General features: G+C 41.3%; 1 protein-coding gene across 3 annotated transcripts in view; it reads right to left on the reverse strand.

The window, feature by feature from the left end:
* Positions 1-20,730, reverse strand: part of SGCD (sarcoglycan delta) — an 894,446-nt gene that overhangs the window by 107,018 nt on the left and 766,698 nt on the right. The gene's annotated exons all lie outside the window — the stretch shown is intronic.

A 20,730-nucleotide genomic window follows, 5' to 3' on the forward strand; every position in this document is an offset into this window, starting at 1 on the left:
TCTGCAGTGAATGGAGGTGGAGGTTTTCCAGTTCCCTTACTTTGCTACATGGAACCCAAGCCACAGCAACTGTAATAGTCTTGCCTTCCCACTTCCCTTTGCCTCCAGCATTTTGTAACAAGCATCAAACCCTGGCTTGGCACTCAACTGGGATTATGGAATATAGTGTTGGAGAGAAGATAGGCCGAAAATAAAGCTTCATTTTCTACTGTGTCCTTTATCATTGCAAATCTTTGAGACTTCGCAAGAAGAAAGTCCAAAGAAAGAACTTCAAAATAAGATGTCACATTCACACAGGAAGCAAGAGAAGAAGGTTGAACAGTTACAATGTCTCTGCCTGTTTAACATTCCCTCACTCTCCTTTCCTTACTAGAACAAGCATTTGCTTTGGAGAAACCTGCAGGGGCTAATAATCTCCTGTTCCTTCCCCTTCCCCCCTCCCAACATAGAGAAGGGAAGGTGACCTAGACTGGCCAATCAGAATTTCCGCTTCTCCAAAAGAATGTTTGCTCCAAGAGCATGTGACCCAAGCAGGGCCAATCAGTTCTTTTCAATATTGCCATGGCTGCCTGGTGTTCCTGTCTTTCTCCTTCTGAGATAATGTCTGCTAAGGAGCCGCCTGAAGGAAACCTGTGCAGGGGAACAGATGTTGTTAAAAGCATCGGAGTTTGCCATATTTGGAATTTTCAATTATATGCATGAACATCCTCCCACCTTTCTTCTTCTTAAAAAAATAGTTTCCTTAAGTCTGATTAATTTTGCTTTCTTCCTTATGCTGGGAAGCACACTGAATAATGCATTATTTTCCTCGTGGGGTGGAGGGTCCTATGTCATGACTGTCTGTCCCTAACACTCCACATCACCAAAGCAAGGAGAACTGCTCTCTGGAGCCCACAAACAAGTCTTTCAAGAGAGATCATTATTCCTATACGACTCCACTTCAAATGCCTGCTCAATACGAAATGGAAATCCACAGGGCAACAGAAACCAGACAATTTCCACTACCAGACGAGAGTTGTGAAAGCGAGTATGTTCAAAAGTGTCCTTCCGGTCTGAATTGGTGTAAGACACCGTTGAGGGCATTTAGCATCTCTCTCTCTCTGTTTAACAATCCAGGAGCAAGCATATTTTGTGAGCTTTTTGTAGCTTTTTTCTCTTTTCCTATAAACAGTGCCAGTGTCACACAGTAAAAAAAGCAGTGTTTATGAGGTCTGAATTATCCAGTGCCAAAGAGTATGTTCTTAGATGTTGAACTGATTATCTTTTAAAGAAAAGAAAAAAAAAAAGCAAGTGTCGAAACCCAAATCTGCAGAGCTTTATAGTTCGATTTGGGTATTTGCTAAGTGTATTGTGTGCTGCTTTGTCAATCTAAGTGACAGTTAATCAATACTAATCTGATGCCAGTTGATTCTTCCCTTTCCCTAAACAGGATTAAGGTATACTATCTATGAAAATATTTTATTCCAGGCTGTAAATCTATGTGCTTTAACATAAATGCATTAGCATCTCTTTTTAAATGGAACGCACTGTGTATACAAGGAAATAAAGATGAATTACCAAGTTGTTCTGAAAAATGCCTTTCTAATCCATTATGAAAATGTTTCAGCTTCCAAGGCAGTAGTAAGTAGATCAGGCATTTCCCATTATTTTATATTGTGATCTATATCCCTGTCTCTGGGAGGACCTATTAAGTTAACACTCGGATGTACTGCCCTTCCTGCACGGGGGCAGGTGGATTTTTCATCTATTTTTTCCTCTCTTTGTTAGTTTGTTTATCCCTTCATTCCTCTCTTCAGTCAATAGTTATTTAGTGCCTGCTGTGGGTTAGGCAGTGTCCTAGGTATCAGAGATATAGTGGTGAACAACAGTAGTTATATCTACAGACCCCACAATTTGCCCTAGTATTTTCCAATTTGTCCACAGCCAACTGGGCTAATACAAACCTGGGATCAAGGCTTCCTATCTTCCATCTCAGCCTGTTCATACGCACCAGAGCTGCGTTAAAGCAACAATGATTGAATCTTTGAGTTTCACTTTACAGTTTATGGGGATTTTCATACATACTTTTTAATTCCCATAAACATCTGTATGAAGGGAGATGAGATAAGTGACTCATTTAAGGTTGAGCATCTAACAAGTCCAGGACTACACCATACTACTAACATCTGATGGGCTGTGATGATATCTACCCCATAGACTGTTGGGAAGCTTCAATGAGAGAACACAGATAAAGCACTCAGAACAGTGCCTGGCACACAGTGAGAGTGTAATAAATGTTAACTGTGATGATGATATTCTTGCTTAGAAATGGACACAAACCGCTGTCAATTTGTCCATCCATGTGTTGGTCCATCCATCAGTCTATCCATTTTTTATCCATATATCATTTATTGTGTATCAAGCACTACATAAGATGCTGAAGATTCAGTGTGGAACAAGTCCATGCTTTCACACTCTTATCTTCTAGGGAGAGATGTTCGGTCTCTGAAATTTGTATCAGGTATCAGATTTCACAGACTGAATGATGAAAAAGTAACAGAACCATAGCCTAGACCAGGGACTGGCAAATTACAATCCAAGGGCCAAAGTTATCTCACCACCTGTTTTTATAAATAAAGGTTTATTAGAACACGGCCATACAGATTTGATTATGTATTGTCTGTGGCTGCTTTCCCACTACAGTGGCAGAGGTGAGTAGCTATGACAGAGATCCTGTGGTCCACAAACCTAAAATACTTACTATCTGGCTTTTTACAGAAAAAAGAGCCCTGGCCTGGATAATTACATCTTTGCATGCTCTTAGCTGTTCTACCTTATCTCCCTTGGAATTGAAGAAATAAAAGGTGATGATTTGCCTGTTTGGGCCAATCTGCTTGTTTATATCTGATGATCTGCCCTAAATGTAGAAAAATACATTATGATTTTGATGTTACCATTTTCCTGGGGGAGTTCTTTCTATTGCCCTCTACAGGCGGCTGGATAACCTTGTGAATATACTCTTCCAAGGCATGAACTCACTCTTCTGTGATCCTACGGCTCTCTTGCTATTTATTGTCTCCTTGTTATGCCCCAAACGTTTTCAGCAATCCTTGGCTCCCTTATGATCTCATGCTTGGCCCAATTTTTTCCCATTATGTGACTCACTGGGCAGAGAACACCATTCTTGTGTTTCTTTGCTAGAATTCTTTTTTATCAGTATTACTTTGGCTTTTATTGCTCAAGTCTGTGCTGGTTGATACATTATCCGGCAGTTAGAATTTTTCTCTTTTAAATATTATTTGGCATCAGTGTTTTAAATATTCATTTAACTATTGGCTTCTAGGAAGTGTCCAAGATTCTAACGACAACAATGATTGACTCTGACATTAAAATCCAGGCATTTTAACCACATTATGTCATTCAATCATGCAACAACCCACAAGTTAAGCACTATTATTACCTCCATTTGAAGATGAGGAAACTGAGGTTTTGAGAGAGGTAATTAATTTTTAAAATGATAAAAACTAGTTGATTTATTGAGAACTTAGTGTATCTGAGGAACTGTGGTAAGCTTGACATGACTGGTCTTATTTGTCTAGGAAAGAAGTGCCGACCCCCACAATGTGCACAAAAGGCTCAGTGAGGTTGCTTACGACCCCACCTCAAGTAGGTGGGGGCACCAGGACTTGATACCTCAATTTGACTGAGATAGGAAGGTGTGTTCTGAGGGCTCCCACTCAAAGCCTGTCATGTGGTCCATTCGTAAGGACACCTATCTCCTCCCTCTTCGTCCCACTTGAGTCAAACATGGCGCCTGCATGCAGCTCCCTTATGGAGTAAATGACTTTAAAATATTCTGGTTATTTCTTTTCTGTAGCTTAGTGATAAGAATGGCAGAGGGAGAAGACAAAAACTGTCATTGTGACGCCTTCTCCTCAATGTGAATCAGTTTTAAGCTCTCAAAGGATGTCTGATCCCAATTATTTCTTTACTATCACTTATTCTCTTATTTTAAAGACAAACCCTAGTCCAAGTTCTGATCAATAGTGGAAGATAAATATTGGAACTCCTGTACATTGAGAAATATATTCTTTAAATAAGAAGTTACCAATGGGTTACTGGAGTTGGCTAAAGACATTCCCAAGAGATACCCATTTACATCTTAAAATTCCAAGGTATTTCATACCCTACATTTTGATAACCAAACCAAGCCACTCTTGGCTTTTGCCACTTTATCTTGATAAGTGATGGGATGTAGTCTTTCCATATTGAAAATTTTGATTCTATATTGTACCAAGCAGTGATATAGCTTTAATTTTTAGTAGTGTGGATACTAGAACTTGGATTTTTAAACTCATTCTTCAGTTTTTTTCTATTACACATTGTAGCACAGGTATTGTTAATATGTTCCAACATTGGGGCTCTTATCTTGAATTTCCCACCAAACTTACTGGGTGATTCTAAGCCTTTTAACTGTTCTGGGCTTAGTTTCTGCATCTGTACAGTGGGCATAATCCACTGCTCAATCTATGGCTCAGGTTTATCATGAAGGCCAAAGGAGAGGTGAATGAGCTTTTGAACCTGCACAGCAAAATACAAACGCTAGTGACAAATGGTGCTACTCAGGGAATCTCCCTGGATTAAGTAAAGACTCCCTTTTAATTCTTAAAAATCGCCCCCTGATTAAGTAGGCCCTCTTAACAGCAGATTAGGAAGCTAAGTATAGATTAATTTATGATTTAAGGCAAGACTTCCATCTAGGCGTGTTAACTCTGTTTTTATAGGTTTTTATAGCTCTCTAAAAGTTCCACCCCAAGGTTCAATTTTAGGGACACCAGACACTAACAAATCAGTAAGCCTAGTCTCATTTTTCTGAATCTTCTTACTCAGGCAATGCCTAAACTCCTTCCAGATTTTCATGACAAATGGAAACAGCTCAAAGAGAAGCCTCACTAAATGGATGAAGCTGACGTTCCCCCTAATCCATTAGAGCAAGGGACTTTCAGAGACTCAGGGACCTCACAAAAATCATCCTCCCATCAGGCAATTGATCACGACTTGAGGAATCATTTCAGGATTGGGCCAAATCAGCCTTAAAAGAAGAAAAGAAAATGCCACCGATTTTTGCACATCTCTGAATTTTAAAGAAAGAGATTCAACTATGAGATCACTCCTGTGTTACTGTAGTAGTCTACAAGGTGTGCTTGCAAGACTTAACACTCAACCTTTGCCATTTTAAATGCCCGGGGTGATAGATACAGCCCATCCTTTGCCCCAGTAAAAGTAGGTTCTTGTAACTGAGGAAACAACACTGGTTCTCAATGGAAAGGGGTGTGGGGGAAGCATCAAAAACAAGTGATGTGATAATTTAAATGGTATAAGGCAGTCCTTATACCCTTTAAAATACATATTAGGTGCTTAACAAATTCTAGTAATGTCATAAATGCCTTTTAAGGTTTATTTCAACTGCAAGATGCTATAAACAAGGTAAGAGATATCTACCCTATAGGACAGTCTACCCTATAGGACAGACTAGGCTGCTACACTGCTTACTTCACAGACAAAAATAAGCCATCACACTGCTCTGAATGGGAGGCAGAGATTCACACCTCTACTTGTGTCACTTCTGTTTTTCCCACTCCAAAGAGCCATCTCCTGCAGAGCTCCTGCCTTGAGTTCCTTGCTTCTGCCACTACTTTAAGGCCAAGCCTAAGGCTAGAGAGACAGCAGAGTCACACCCGACCAGCAGCTAACATTAATTTCGCACCTGCTGTGTGCACGGCCTGACATCTGGCCCTATGGAGGGGTAAAGAATGTAACCTACAACCCCGAGAAATTGGAAAGAAGCAAACACAACCTTCTGAGGGGACGGAGGGCACAGAACCAGAAGCACATGAGTTTCCTTACAGCGGGGCTTCACTCAGTGTTCTGTACCCCTCCTCTCTGGTCCAGGGCTTTTCAAACTTGGTATTATTAACATTTGGGGCCAGATAATTCTTTGCTGTGGGGACTGTCCTCTGCATTGTGGGATATTGAGCAACATCCCTGCCCTCTACCCATTAGATGTCAGTAGCAACACCTCCCCCACCACACGCACACACACACAACTTTGAAGTTGTGACAATCAAAGATATCTCTAGACTTTGCCAAGTACCCTCTGGGGGGCAAAATTGCCCCAGTTGAGAATCACGCCTGATCCTAGCATGTTGTAACATCCTCCCCCTACCAGCTCCAGGCTAACCTCATCCTTAGAATTTGATGATAGAGCTCCACGTGAAACAGGAGGCCCTTTCATCTGGTCCATGATGTTAAACACGGAATGATATAGACATACCTCAGGGTTTGGAATCATGTCTTATTGTTATATTCTAGCTGAATCCCCAGCTTAACACAGAGATTATACATAATAAGTGCTAAGCACTCACGTTAGGACAGGACACCTCACAGACACCAGGGATTCACAGATAGAATTCAATGGGTTTATGAACTTTGAAGGGGCAGATTTTACATCTTTATTTTCACTAATCTTTAGCTGAAATCTAGCATTTCCTGTGATTAAAAGGTAGAAAATGGTCTGTAGTAATTATCACTCTGGGACTCTGTAAGCAATAGAAATCACAGATTATTTCAAATAAGGGTAAAGTTTTGCACTCATCTCAAACACATCATTTACACTCAGCTACAGCTAGATCTTTTCAGATGTTTGTAAGAAAGTCAGACGTACTATTCTATCACAAAATTGTGTTTGTTTGTTTTTTTTTTGCTGAGCAAGACTTGCCCTGAGCTAACATCTGTTGCAAATCTTCCTCTTTTTGTTTTGCTTGAGAAACATTAGCGCTGAGCTAACATCTGTGCCAATCTTCCTCTGCTTTGTATGTGGGTCGCTGCCACAGCAGGCTGATGAGTGGCATAGGTCTGTGCAGGGAGCTGAACCTGCAAATCTGGGCTGCCAAAGTGGAGTGTGCTGAACTTAATCACTATGGCATAGGGCTGGCCCCACAAAATTGTTTTGTGTGTTGATCACTGTAAGTCATTGGTTTTCTTTGGTAATCTTGGGCATTTTGTATAATGGATTGAAAATATAATTCTGAGAGGGGGTTCATGGCACAAAAAAGGAGAAGAGCCCCTGCTTCAGAATGCCCACCTAACATAAATATCAGGCAAACATCCAGAGATTACAGTCAATCTCTTAGAACTTTCTGCATCATCCCAGTGGTGCTTGGGGGAGGGCCATACACACAGCAGGGGCCTAATAACTACTAGTAAGAGGTGTAGGTGACTGATCTCATCTGTATCAGGGTGGGACATGAGGGCAGAAACACACACTAGCTGTGCACCCTTGGGTGAGCTGTTCTTCCTTCACAGGCTTCAGTCTCTTAATCTCAAAGATGGAGATTTGGAGATTTCTTTCACTTTTTTCCCCACCCTGAGTACCTTTAAGGGTGGTCTTGAGAATCGAATAAGATGACAGCAAAAAATGTGTGCAAGTATTCCAATCTAACTAAATGCTATCATGCGGAGGGTAATTATATGTTCAGTCCTCTAGGAGTTCATTAGCTCACTTGTGATGTGTGGTAGCACAGACACTCTCCCAACCTGGCTTCTCACCCTTGTAGAATTGTTCTGTTTGAGAATCATGGAAGGAAAGAAGGAAAGGAGGGCAGGAAGAAGCTGGAGAGAGAAAGAGGAAAGGAGTCATGTTAAAAACCAGTCAATTCAGGACTGGCCCCGTGGTGTAGCAGTTAAGTTTGCACGCTCTGCTTTGGTGGCCTGGGGTTCACTGGTTCAGATCCTGGGTGTGAACCTACAGTCCGCTTATCAAGCCATGCTGTGGCAAGAGTCCCACATATAAAATAGAGAAAGATGGGCACAGATGTTAGCTCAGGGCTAACCTTCTTTGGGGATAAAAATAAAAACAAACCCAGCCAATTCAACTCCTATCCCATAATTCATTTTTTATCCTTTGACTGTTCCAGTGACAGAACTAAGTTTCTAAAGTAAAGTTCAGCCCCCAGGCTGTACCACAAGAGGAAGTGTGGTTTTCAATGTTATCTCCTTCCAACAGGAACAGCTTTGTCTGCTTCCCTTAACTTCGCCCATTGAAATTCTTCAAGGACTAACTCAAATCTCCACTTCTCAGTTAGGGCCTCTCCTTGGAATTTATGTGGCCCCAGCGCTGTGGGCCATTGTTAGAGTGCACACCCTTGTATGAGTTTCTCTGGTACATTTCTTATATCTCATACTCCAGCTTATGTTCCCAAAGACAGGAAGAGACCACACCTTGTAAATCCAAGGCCTGGCACCTTTCCTTACTCCACCAGAAATCTTTGATCAGAATTTGCTAAGGAGAAACATTTTCAGAGTCCTGGGAGGAAGAATCAGACCAGAGGAACTTGTTCAGGCTCTCTTGCAAGGATGCCCTCATTAAACATACAGCTGAAGCCCTAGAGCCTGAACACTCCCCAACAACCAGTCAGCTAGACAGATAGGAAGCCAAGAGGGAAAGTCATTTTCCTTGGCAGCCGAGATGCATTTAACAACCAAAGAAGAAAAGCACATTACCTTCCTCCATAGCTCATAGGCACCCTGCATATTGATTTCAAATCGGCTCTTTCCTTTGTTTGGTTAAATGCAATCTCTTCCACAAGCCTACAAGTACTTTACAAGTACTTTAAATGTGCTTTGACCTCTGACCAGCTCCCATCAAGAACAACACACTGCGTTCAGAACTCACGGCCATGTTTGTTCTCTTTCCAGATGGGATAATCCTGACCTTCCTCATATGCTCAGCCTGTTTCCTTTGGGCTGAGAGTGAAAAAGAGCAACATGAGCTTGAGAGCACTACCAGTCTTGTAGGGCAGGCTGTGTAAGTTTCTTTTGGGAATGTCTTTTTGAATTAAACCACGAAGCATAGACCTCATGGATACATTCAGTCCCATAATTAGTGGATTTGTGCAACCCCTTGCTGGCTGATCCTCCTCCCAGCATCCTGTAAATCACAACCAGATCTTGGCACTCCCCAGTTTGAAGCCCTTTGGTGTCTCCTCATTACCCTTAAATCTAAACACCTTAATATGATACACAGTGCCAACTATAGTATTATGGTTTTATAAGAGATTCATATACACATATCTCTATGATGATCCATGTATAGATAATATTTATCTACATATTTATACAACATATAATGTATATAAGCATAACATATACATATATATGTCATATGACGTTTGTAACAATACATATACCACACACACATATGAAACATAGACTATAGAAATGTGTATGCATATTTGTAGCTACGTACGTGATATATGTTAAAAGCATAGGCTTTTTATGGTAAAATACTGAATTGCACACTTTAAATGGGTGAATTGTATATGTGAATTATATCTCAACAAAGGTGTCATAAAAAACAAACAAAATACAGGCTCTAGAGTCTGCTTATCTGGGTTTTCTTCTCACTTCTGCCATTTAACTTGCTACATAATCTTGGGGGAACTTGCGTCTCTATTTGTCAATTTGCTCATATATAAAATGAGTGTAATAATAAAACTTATCTCAGAGGGCTGTCGTGAGAAGTGCGTCAACACACATAAAGAGATTCGAACAGTACCCAGTATAGAGTGAGCATTTAATAAATGTTAACCATTGTAATTACGGCTGGTCCCTTTTCATGTCTGGGCCCTCTGCTTCTTGACCTCTACCCTCTGGCTGTGTAAAACTTTTCCAAAATGTCTTGCTTCCCCAGGACTTCGTACATGCTGTTGCACACACAGCCCTTCCAACTCCCTTTTCCTTGAGTTACTCCTGTTTATCCTTCTAGTCTCAACTTAATTGCCATTTCCTTCAGGAAGTTTCCCTTACTTGCAAAATTAGGTTAAAACCTCCTAATTTTATGTTTCCATGACATCTTGTATTTCCCTGAAGATAAGACACATTCTTCTCACATAAATGTTGAAAATATCTGTCTTTCTTGCTTGGCTGTGGATTCCAAATAGGCAGGTGCCCAGGGGTCCCTTTGGTCAGCAAAGCAGTTGGCCAGAGTAAGCGGTCAATTAATATTTGTTGAATGTATTGAATTTCTTTTTAAGTGAGAACTGCCTATATTATGGCTTAAATAATGCCAAGAACCTTCCTGTTGATGTTAATTCCTTTCTTTTTTGACCCATGAAAGTTCTTGCATCATAAATTACTTCTAAGGGTCTAACCATACTTGACTTTTCTCTGGCTTACAGCATCAAAATCATGTCAAATGTTCCCATTTACACTTCAGCCACATCCTGCACAGCACACTGCCAAGAGGGGAAAACCCCTAGGAGACTCTAGCAGAAACTGGAGATGTCTCCCTAAATCAGGCTTTCGGGAAAGCAAGCAATTCCTTTTTACTCTATGCTGATAATGACAATCTTTTCCGAAAGTTACATCCACATGTGCCTATTTGCTGAAAAAACAATGGCAGCTCATCCCACCTCCTCTGTCACACAGAGCTGTGCTCATGGTTCTGCTGATCTTGTGGTCTAGGAGGCTGGTGCTCACTCCACTGCATCTGCTAAGCCAACCTCTGCCCCCACCCCTTACACTTTCCCTCAGTTTTTCCTCCAGGAAGTTTCTCTGGGCCACCTCTGTAGACCTGGTCTTCAACGCCTGTTTCCAGCACACACTGCCAAGTCCTCTCGGCACAAACTGCAGCCAAGTGCTATCTTCTATTTTTTTATTTAACTTTTTAAGAAACATTTTCACTGCTGTTTACTATTTCACTAGGTATGTGCTTTGACACTTCTACTAGGCTATAATCTCTTTGAGATCAAGGGACTTTTATGCTGTGTCCTTACATCCTGCATTGAACTTTGGGGATAGTTGGAGAAATGGTGCTCAATAGGAATTTGTAGAAGGAACAATAGTCATAGGCATCAATATTTTGGCCATTTATCACTGTGCCAAGTACTTTATATACTATATTATGTAGCTACTCATTACCCCCATTGTAAGGTGAGCAACCTGGGACTTTCAGTGATTTAGAAAGTTGCCCAACGCTGTCCCACTAGAGCCAAGAGTGGAAGCCAGGCACTCTGTCTCCAAACTCCACACCCATTTAACCATCCTGCTATCCTACACTATTGTCCCCAAGGGAAGAAACTTGGGCATTCACTTCTAACCCATGCTCGGAGAGTTCTGGATATCTTCTCCTCTCTCTCTCCCTATTTCTTTTGTTTGAATTCACCCTTGCACAGGGTAAGATGGGAGGGAAAGCATAACGAGTTAAAGAAAGTATTTTTAGCCCTCTTTTCTCCCACTCAAATAAGCAGAATTAAATTCAAGTCCCTCCAATAAAGGAGAATAAAGTTAATTTCCTTCCCTTTTCTGCACACTGAGAGTTTCTTATTCACACTGTCATCTCATTAAATTCCTAGCGTCGCTGTGGAATACCAACATTCCCCTTGGCCTCTGCCAGGAAGAAAGAAAAAAAAATTCTGCTCAGGTGACTTTGGTTACATAAGAACATTCTGCAACAGCAAAGGTAATTAGTAAGAAGGAGACAGTACAGCCGGACTGTGTGGAAAGGCCCTTGACATTGAAGATGGTCTGGTAGAAGTTCATCTTCTCATTGGAAAATAGTCTGTTCTTGGTATTAACTGGCAAGAAGAAAACTTTAATGATAAAAATAAACCAACAGATGCCTGAAAGCACATTAGCTGTAGCTTGATAGAGAAATTAAAGCTGTGTCAGTTCCACAAACAAAAAAGCAAAACACATCCCTCCTTCGTTAAGTGCCGGAATCGGTTCTCTTCAAAGCAGCCAAATAGTGAACCTCATCAACTCTTTAATCGAACTAGAAAGCTGACAAATGTCCCCAACTGCCTTTTCTCCCCCTCCACCCAACCTTGCGCAACTGAGGGAGACAATGGCTGAGCAACTGGGGAGGTCTGCTGAGGCAATGCTGCTAGGACAAGCTGGCCACGTTTACACAGAACGATGAATCCATCATGCTGATAGTAAATCACTTCCCGCTCTTGCCAAGGGGAAAAGTGTGTGGGGCCCAGCAGATGCCTTTTCTTCCTGCATCAGGAGTCAACCCCTAAGCTTGGGGGGAAAAAGCTGAACTGCGGCAGCTTATGATGCCTGAGCACATGGGTGGATGAGTGCATGGAACTAGGTGGCAGACTCACCCAGGCTTTTGGACTAGCTCTTTTTTATTTTTCGGAGAATTATGGAAGCTGTACTCCCAGTAGCATTTCACATGAAACCCCATTATTATTTCTCTTTTGTTGAACTGTGCTTTTTCTCATTAAGTATCTCTGGTTTATTAAGGTTGAGGTTGTTCATCTGAGACTGTTTTATATTTGGCTTTCTCGCTACATTATTTATGGGAAATGTATCTTTATGATCTAATACATTATTCCTGTATTTCTGTAAATAATAAACTTTGGAATGAGGTGCCAGAGAAGAACTTTACAACTGCCAATTCTTTTTAAATAGTTGAATCCCCAGTACATTATCTCTGCTAATGATAACAGAGAGCAGAAGGAGGGCACTGGCAAGTTTCAGGTTCCTCTGATTTGTTACCCAAATGTTCTTATTAGATTGGTAAGCTCTCATCTCGGATCAATGTCTGAATTATTCAGTTTTCATGAGCACATAAGAGGAACTGTGCTCCACTTTCTACTATAATCCCTCAGTCTCTCCCATGCTTCCTTCCACTCACTGATGAGATACTTCAGAAAGGAAGAGAAAGAAGAGAAAGATGAAGGCAAAGGAAAAGGAAAAAGGAAAAAGGAGAGGTTGTTTATTTAGGACCTACTCACATCCCCTAAGTAATGTGTGTAACAAAGCCAATATCTCATGGCTGATAATTTGGCAGAACCCAGTTTAGTCACATCCTAAAACCTTTGGGTTCCTTCTCCCTGCCATGCTGAAAGGCAGAGTGGCTTGGGAAAAGCATAAGAATGTGGGATAGGGCCTTCAACTTCAGAGGATGCCTCCAGGGTAGTCATGGCCCCAGAAACCAGCCCTGGAGTCTCCTTGAGAGAAAGAAATGGGCTGGGGGCTGGGAGCTGTGTGGTTGCACTCTAGTTGATGAAATTCTCTAAGTTCTCGCTCCAGGACGCCCTCTTGGGCCATCTCCTCTCTGGAGTCCATCTGTTCAGCCCATGTGGGTGACTCTCTGACTCCTCTGCTCAGTGGGGCATCTCTTGTGGGCTTTTTTGCTGGTGTTTCCCACCAGACCCACAGCCTCTTCCTTAGAGAGGTCCTTGGGCAGGAAGACTCAGAGCATCTAAAGCTGAACTATTCATCTCTGACCCCAAATCTACTGTTGTTCTTATACATTTCTGTTAATGACACCACAATTGCTTGACTGACAAGGTGCATGACGCCAGAGCCTCCCCGACTTCCGTCTCCTGACCCTCCACATCCAGTTGCCAAGTTTCATCAGTTCTACTTCAAGATGATCTTTCCCATTCATTCTCTCTTCTCTTTCTATCCTAGTTCAGGCCCTTATAAATCCTCAACAAAGGTGTTAAAATATTCTCTTAACCAAGGTGTAAGTTCTCCCTCCTTCCTTTTCTCTATACTATCAGATTGGTTATACAACATTCCAACATTCAAAAATCTTTCAATACTCTCATGCAACAAATAACTGAGCACTTACTATGTACTAGGCACTATTCTAGACTCTGAAGAACAAAATTCCTGCTGTCATGAAGCTTACATACTGATGAGGAGGATAGGATGAGAATAAAGATATATACACACACTCTGTCATGTTGTGATGACTACTCTGAAGAGGAATAAAGCAGTGTAAAGGTACAGACCTGGAATCAACAAACTTTTTCTGTAAAGTGCCAAATGATAAATATTTTAGGCTTTGTGGGCCATATGATCTGTGTCAACTACTGAACTTTGATGTTATAGTGTGAAAGGAACAACAGACAATACAAATGAGCATGGCTGTGTTCCAATAACACATTATTTGCAAAACCAGGCAGTGATTTCAGCCTGATTTGGCCCACAGCCCATATTTGCCAACTCTTAGTATAGACATTGACAGCAGGAACATGCTCTTTTTATCAGATGGTCAAGGAAGACTTCTGTGATGAAGTGATATTTGAACCATAAAGGAAGAGGTCCTTTATGCATAGACTAGAAAAGAGGATTCTAAGCAGAGGGAAGAGTAAGTACAAGTGCTGAGAAGTGAAAACATGCTTGGTGGTGAAGCAAGGAGGCTAGTGGATCTGGAGCTCAGCAAGCAAGGGAGAAAACTTAACAGAGTATCTTTCATTAATATCTTTCACAATCCTGGTTTCCACTCTCTCATGTACAGCAGTCATGATTTTCCATGATCATACTTTTGATTATTTTAATGAATATTTGCTATTTTTCTTTGCTTTTCTTTGAGAACTGACCCCACGATCTCACTCTCAATCATTTCCAACCTTAGCTCTAGCAGTGGGGCTCTGACTCAGGCCTTGCCAACCAGCATATTCCATCATCCTGGTCAAAATGGCTCGTTCAGGGATGGGCATATGGCCCAAGTCAGTCGAGTCAGAATAAAACCTTGGACTTCGTTGGGTTTATATTAGGAAAGTAAGCACTCTTTCTGCTCACCAGCAGAGTAGAAGATAGAATACAAGATGAGAAAATAGAGCTGAGAGATGGCAAGGGAAAGAAAGAGACTGAATTTTTGTCACGTTTGAGCCACTACACTTAGTCTGAAGCTGGCTACCACTGAATTCTTCCATCACTCGAGGCAGTATCTTTCCCCACCTCTGGCTTTGAGTTTGATTTACATCATTTACAACCGACTGAGTCCTGACTGATAAACATGTGATATTCCATTTACAAAGCAAGTACTCTCCCTGTTTTTTTCCCTGATCCATACTCAAGACCTGGTTCAAATGCTCCCTTCATTTAAGAAGCTTTCTAATCTCTCTTGTGGATACCACCCCACCACAGATGGATTCCATAATTCTATAGTTACTTTGTTTCTATCCCTTCTAAGCAGCTTTTTTCCTGCTTGGGCTCTCAGATTTCTGTATGTGTGGGTCATCTCCCTGATTAGACAGACAGCTCCCTGAGAGAGCAGGAACAGTGACATTCATCTCTGTATCTCCATGACACCATTATAGTGATACGGAGATATCATATATATATAGGTAAGTGTATATATATGATACACACAACATATTTAATGAATGAACACTACTAAGAACACCCCACTCTTTCCATCATACTTATCAATTGCTAGGTTGCAGTAGAGAGTTTCATCAAAAACTAATTCAAAAGCCTAAATATATCATCTGATGTCATCCTAAAAAAGAAAAAGCCTAAGACCACGTTTAAATTTCTATAAATCTTATGCTAATTTAAATGGCTTTAGATTTAATTAAAAATGTTTTTCAATTGATAATAATGTAACTCGGATAATTAGCATCAAGTGGCATCTAGAGGACATATTTAAAAAACTAATCAAGAGTATAAATAGACCTAATTAAGAATTAGAATAACGCTTCATAATTATGCTTTGTTTATAAATGCTGTAATGTCCAATTCATTGTTCAATGAAACTGGTCATTAACAAAAATCAAAATTATGTTTTCCCTGGTGTTTCCATGAAGATGCCTCTTAGACGTACTGGCTTTTTTGTCGCCTGTTTTCTTGCTACTTTTTAAAGACCATTCCTATCCAATATTTAATAACTTGGTTCTGTAATTAAAGCTAAACTACATCATGCCTCATCTTGCACAGTAATTTTATAACTTTTTGGTAATTAAATGGATAGGCCTGATTACAAAGCTAAATTCTCTTGTGTCAGACCTAAATAGATACCTTTGTAATGTGAAAAACCCAAGGTTGGCAAAGACATTCCTGGCCATAAGAAGAAAGACCGGGTCTGGTCCCTGAATGAAAGCAAGGCCTTGAAAACTAGGGGAATGGCGGCCCCATATGGAGGATTCAGGAAGTGGGTTCTGGAGGGGCAGGGGATTTGGTAGGAGGCATAAGTTCAGCTGCAGGGATAAAGTGGAAGTGATGGAAAGACATCCACATGGAAAAGTCCGGGCTGTTGGGAATGTGGAACTAGAATTAAGAAGACAGTTCAAGGCAAATAGAGATTGGAGGGTCACCTGACAAGAGCAAACGTTGAAACTGTGTGTAAGTGTGGGATCTCCCCTAGAAATGTGAAAGGAGAAAAACAAGGCCTGAACCTTGGGGGAGTCCACCTGTGATGTCAAGTGTGAATACACGTCATTTATTAGGTGAAAGAAGAGTTAGTGAAAGAAGCAGAGGACCAATCAGAGATGCAGGAGAGCTGTGGGAATAGCAAGGTCTCTAGAAGCCAAATTGGAGAGGAATAGCTAGAAAACTTGCTCAGTTCTCTTTCATTCTCATGATGATGCCAACACGCTATGGAGTTCGGGGGAAGCTGAAGATTACTACGACAGAGTGTAGTGGGTAAGATGCCTGGATTCAGAGCCTGACTCCATTAGTTTCTCTCTGTGTAATTTTGCACAAGTTTTTATTACTCTGTGCCTCAGTTTGCTCCTGTCTATATGAAAGTGACAAGCCAGTGTCCTCTTCGTAAGGTTGTTATGAGGATCAAATGCATTTATTCAGGTAAGTGATTCGTTCAGCATCTTGCACAGAGTAAGCCCTAAACGTACATTAACTATATGTATATTGTAGCTTTTCTGGAGGAAAGCGGTGAAAGCTGAGCCTGAATTCAACTGAAAGCTACCAGCAAAGTTGTGGCAAAACGATTTAGTTGTGATCGTCCTAGGTCAGTGGCTTCCAAACTTGAGTGAGCATCAGAATCCCCATGGAGGGCTGATTTAAACACCTTGTGCTGGGTCCCACCCTCAGCTGAGTTTCTGATTCACTAGGTCTCGGGTGCGGCTTGAGAGTTTCCATGACAACAAAAAGATCACAGCTGATGCTTCTCATCCAAAAGCCACACTTGCAAAACCACTGTCTTAGTAAGTGAAGGGAGAGACCCTACAATTTTGGGAATTCAACCCAGGCCTTCGATCTATTACCTAAGTCTAACTTGAGAACACATGTGTTAATAAGACCAGCCTTACATGCACCCAGGTGAAATGGGCACCGTAGTCCTTCCCAGCTTGTAAAGTTGTTTTCTATTCTGGCCCTAGCTGTGTACAGGAAATCCACTAGTCCAAACTTATCTCATGTATGAACACTCCTATAAGTCCTAGCCAATTTCTGAGTAACTTCTTTCATGAACACACAAGGGCTGCATAAAATTTTAAGACTTGATAGGTTTCCAGTGGACCAACAGAAACCATCACCAACACAACAGTTGGCATGTACTGAGTGCTGTGTGCCATGCACTGTGCTATTCACTCTGCATACATTGGATCATCCAGTTCTCCCCACCACTGTGAAAGTCAGGCATTAGTACACTATGTCACAGAGTAGAAGGAAGTCTAGAAAGGTGACATATCCAAAGGCACTGGCTGATGAATGACAGAAACCAGGATTACAGGCCAGTGACAAGTATAAAACCTGTGCTCTCAGCCTTTCATCCACGTGGCTCTTGCCTGCTCTCTTTTCCCCGGGAAAGATGTGCATATGTGATAGATCAGCAACTACAGTCCACCTACATTGATGCCCCCATATCTTCTCCTGGAGAAAAGTTTCCTGATAGTTGAACCATTCTTTAGAGCTTCTAGTCCCTTTGCCATACTATTCAGGGTCCTTTGTGCTCAAGGTAGTCACTGTCCTGAAAACTGAATAGGTGGGTGTGGTTATTCAGAGGAGAATTTAAACAATGGAGTTAAGCTACAACATTCAAGAGGCATTATCTTCTTTTTTTCCCTAAAGATTGGCACTGAGCTAACAACTGTAGCCAATCTTCTTCATTGTTTTTTTCTCCTTCTCCCAAAAGCCCCCCAGTACATAGTTGTATGCTCTAGTTGTGATGCCTCTGGTTGTGCTATGTGGGACCCCGTCTCAGCATGGCCTGATGAGCGGTGCCATGTCCGCACCCAGGATCGGAACCGGCAAAACCCTGGGCCACCGAAGCGGAGCGCACGAACTTAACCACTTGGCCACGGGGCCAGGCCTGGCATTATCTTCTTAAACGTATTCCTTATTATTTTCTACTGCTTATTCCTTCTCAACTATCAGTTAAAATAACTGATTTATTTGCATATGTTTCTTTATATTCATTCATTCTTACTTCCATTCTTATTTTGTTCCTCTCTTTCTGTTTCATATATGTGGAAACTAAAGCTTAGAGAGAAAAATAGACTTGGATAGGGTCACTCAGAACCTAAATGTTTGAGCAAGGATTCAAACCCAGATATGTTAGACTCCACTATGAAATATGCTCCCAGATTCAAACCTGCCAAGAGCTTGCACAGCTCAAAAAGACAAACTTCTCATTAAGCTGAAAATGAAACTGCCTAAACTTCCTGTTCCACACCATATGGCTGAAGCCCAGCTGACAGGAAGCTCATTTCTACAACACACTAGGCTGATTTCATTGAGTAGGTTGATGCGAGATTTGTGGGGTGGTCATTTCCTAATCTTTTTAGCATTAGTAGCAATAGTGGTATTTATTATGCTTCCTTTCTAGATTTTTACATAAAAAAGCAAATGTTCCTAATGATGGAGAGAGACAGGTTTTATCCTAAATCGTTCTCTCTGTGAAATATCACAAGCACAAGCAACAATAACAACAAAAATATCCACCTGCCTTCAAGTGATCAAAAACTGCAAGAATCTTCCTGCCCTCAGTCTCGGTAATGGTGGGGTGAGGTGGGGGCAAGTTCTTAAAAGATACCATCAGAGAGTTTTGTACACTAAGATTAAATCAAAGTGTTGGGACATCTAAAATTATTCTGTACCTTTGCAAAGTCAGATTTTAAAGCAGTGAGGTGACTCACAAAGCGCCACAGAACTAATGGAAGTGCCAGACACCATTTGTACAAAACGATCTTGGCAGGAGATACCACCACTTTTTCCCCTGGGCAATTATTTTAGAGCTGGTATAGCAAGTACTCTTGAACAAGAGGATAACCTGAAGTTTTTGTGGGTTTTTTTTTCCCTCTCCAAACTAGAACTAAGGTGGAAAGTAGCATTTCTACAAATAATAGAGAAAAATATTAATTGTGAGAGTTGGCAAAGTTCTTGGAATTAACATATTTACATGCAGCTCTGTGCATTGAGGGTAGAGCCACAGGCAAGCATTTCAACATCAGTCTGACCACGTACAGGCACTTGATCTTGGCAAGTTTCATCATCTTTTCAAGCCTCTGTTTACTCATCTGAAAATGGGACAAATTTGAGGAGGCAGCAAAGTACAGTGCTTTAAAGTGAAGCAGTCTGCATTAAAAAACCTGGCTGGGAATCCCGGCTTTTACCCTTTACTATGGCTCAACACTTCCTAGGGCTCAGTTCTGTCATCTGCAAAATGGGGATGATAAAACTGGTGCCTACCTCATAAGGTGTTGGTGAGGTGTAAATGCAATAATGCATATAAAGCATGGTACCTGGACTATAGCAAGTGGTCATTAGACTTTTTTTTTTCCTTAAAGACTATCCACTTAAGGGGTTTTGAAAATAAGTTCTAGGAGGTCTCCAAAGGACAGAGAGGAGGAAGGAATGAAACTATACAGCTAAGACTCCAATCTCTGAACTCTCTCCTCCAAAGCCCCACCCACAACCCAGAGCAGTCTTGGTCTTTTATATATTCTACTTATGGGGGTTTGGTGTAAAATTCTATTTTTAAAAGTTTCTGTTGCTGAATTCAAAAAATTTCTGCTCTAGACAATTCTCATTTTACAAACAGAAAAAAGCAACGTCCTGATAGACAAAGGGAATTGTTCTAGATCATGCCATAAGTGAGCGCCTGACCAGAGTTTAGATTGCCCCTGGCTCGCCGCCCCTGCATCCTGTATTCTCACTTCCTTCGAGCCCCCTCAGCATGGTCACTTCCATCTTCTGACTCTGCTGAGCCTGATGCTGGTCACGATGAATCTGAAGCTTTGAAACTGACAGAAAGGAGCATAATGGGGCTAGTGAGAGTGATAGGGAAGTCAGGGTGGGAGAGAAGGCAAGGGTGATGAAATGTGTGTGTGTGTGTGTGTATGTGTGTGTTTGACTATGCCAGGCACTCAACATCCACCAAGTTCTAGAGGCTGGTGGAATATCTAGATGAAGAAGATCTAGAACTGAGGCAAGACCCTAGGGCGGGGGATGAAGACCTAGGAGTCATCCAGTAAGGAAGTTAGATGTGATCGTGTATTACACGACAGAGAAAGAGACAGCTAGACAGTTCACACAAACTGACTGACTGCCGGTGGAGGTGACAACCAGGAGGAGGACAGCAGTAATGGAGAAGAAAGAAGATGCAGAGTGCAATTAATGATGCAAAGAATAAATAATAATTTCAAGTAAAAATAATAATTTAAGATAACAGCTAGCACTTAGTGAACACTTTCTATTTTTTAGTCAACCTACTAACCACTTTACATAGATTATTTTGTTCAATCCTTCTGACAATCTTGGAATGTCAATACTTATATTACCTCCATTCTATAGATGAACAGACATAGGCACAGAGAGGTTAGATAACTTACTTAAGGTCACATAGCTAGTGAAAGATAGAGATAGGGTTAAAATCTTAGTGGGTTAATTCTGGAGTCTGAGCTTTTAACTACCATGTTTCAGTGACTCTTAGGGAGCAAGAGAAGGAGAAGTCGTACTAGTATTGATTGGAGCAGTGGTCTC

This window comes from Equus asinus, chromosome 9 (genome assembly GCF_041296235.1).
Source record: "Equus asinus isolate D_3611 breed Donkey chromosome 9, EquAss-T2T_v2, whole genome shotgun sequence".
Lineage (NCBI taxonomy): Eukaryota > Metazoa > Chordata > Mammalia > Perissodactyla > Equidae > Equus > Equus asinus.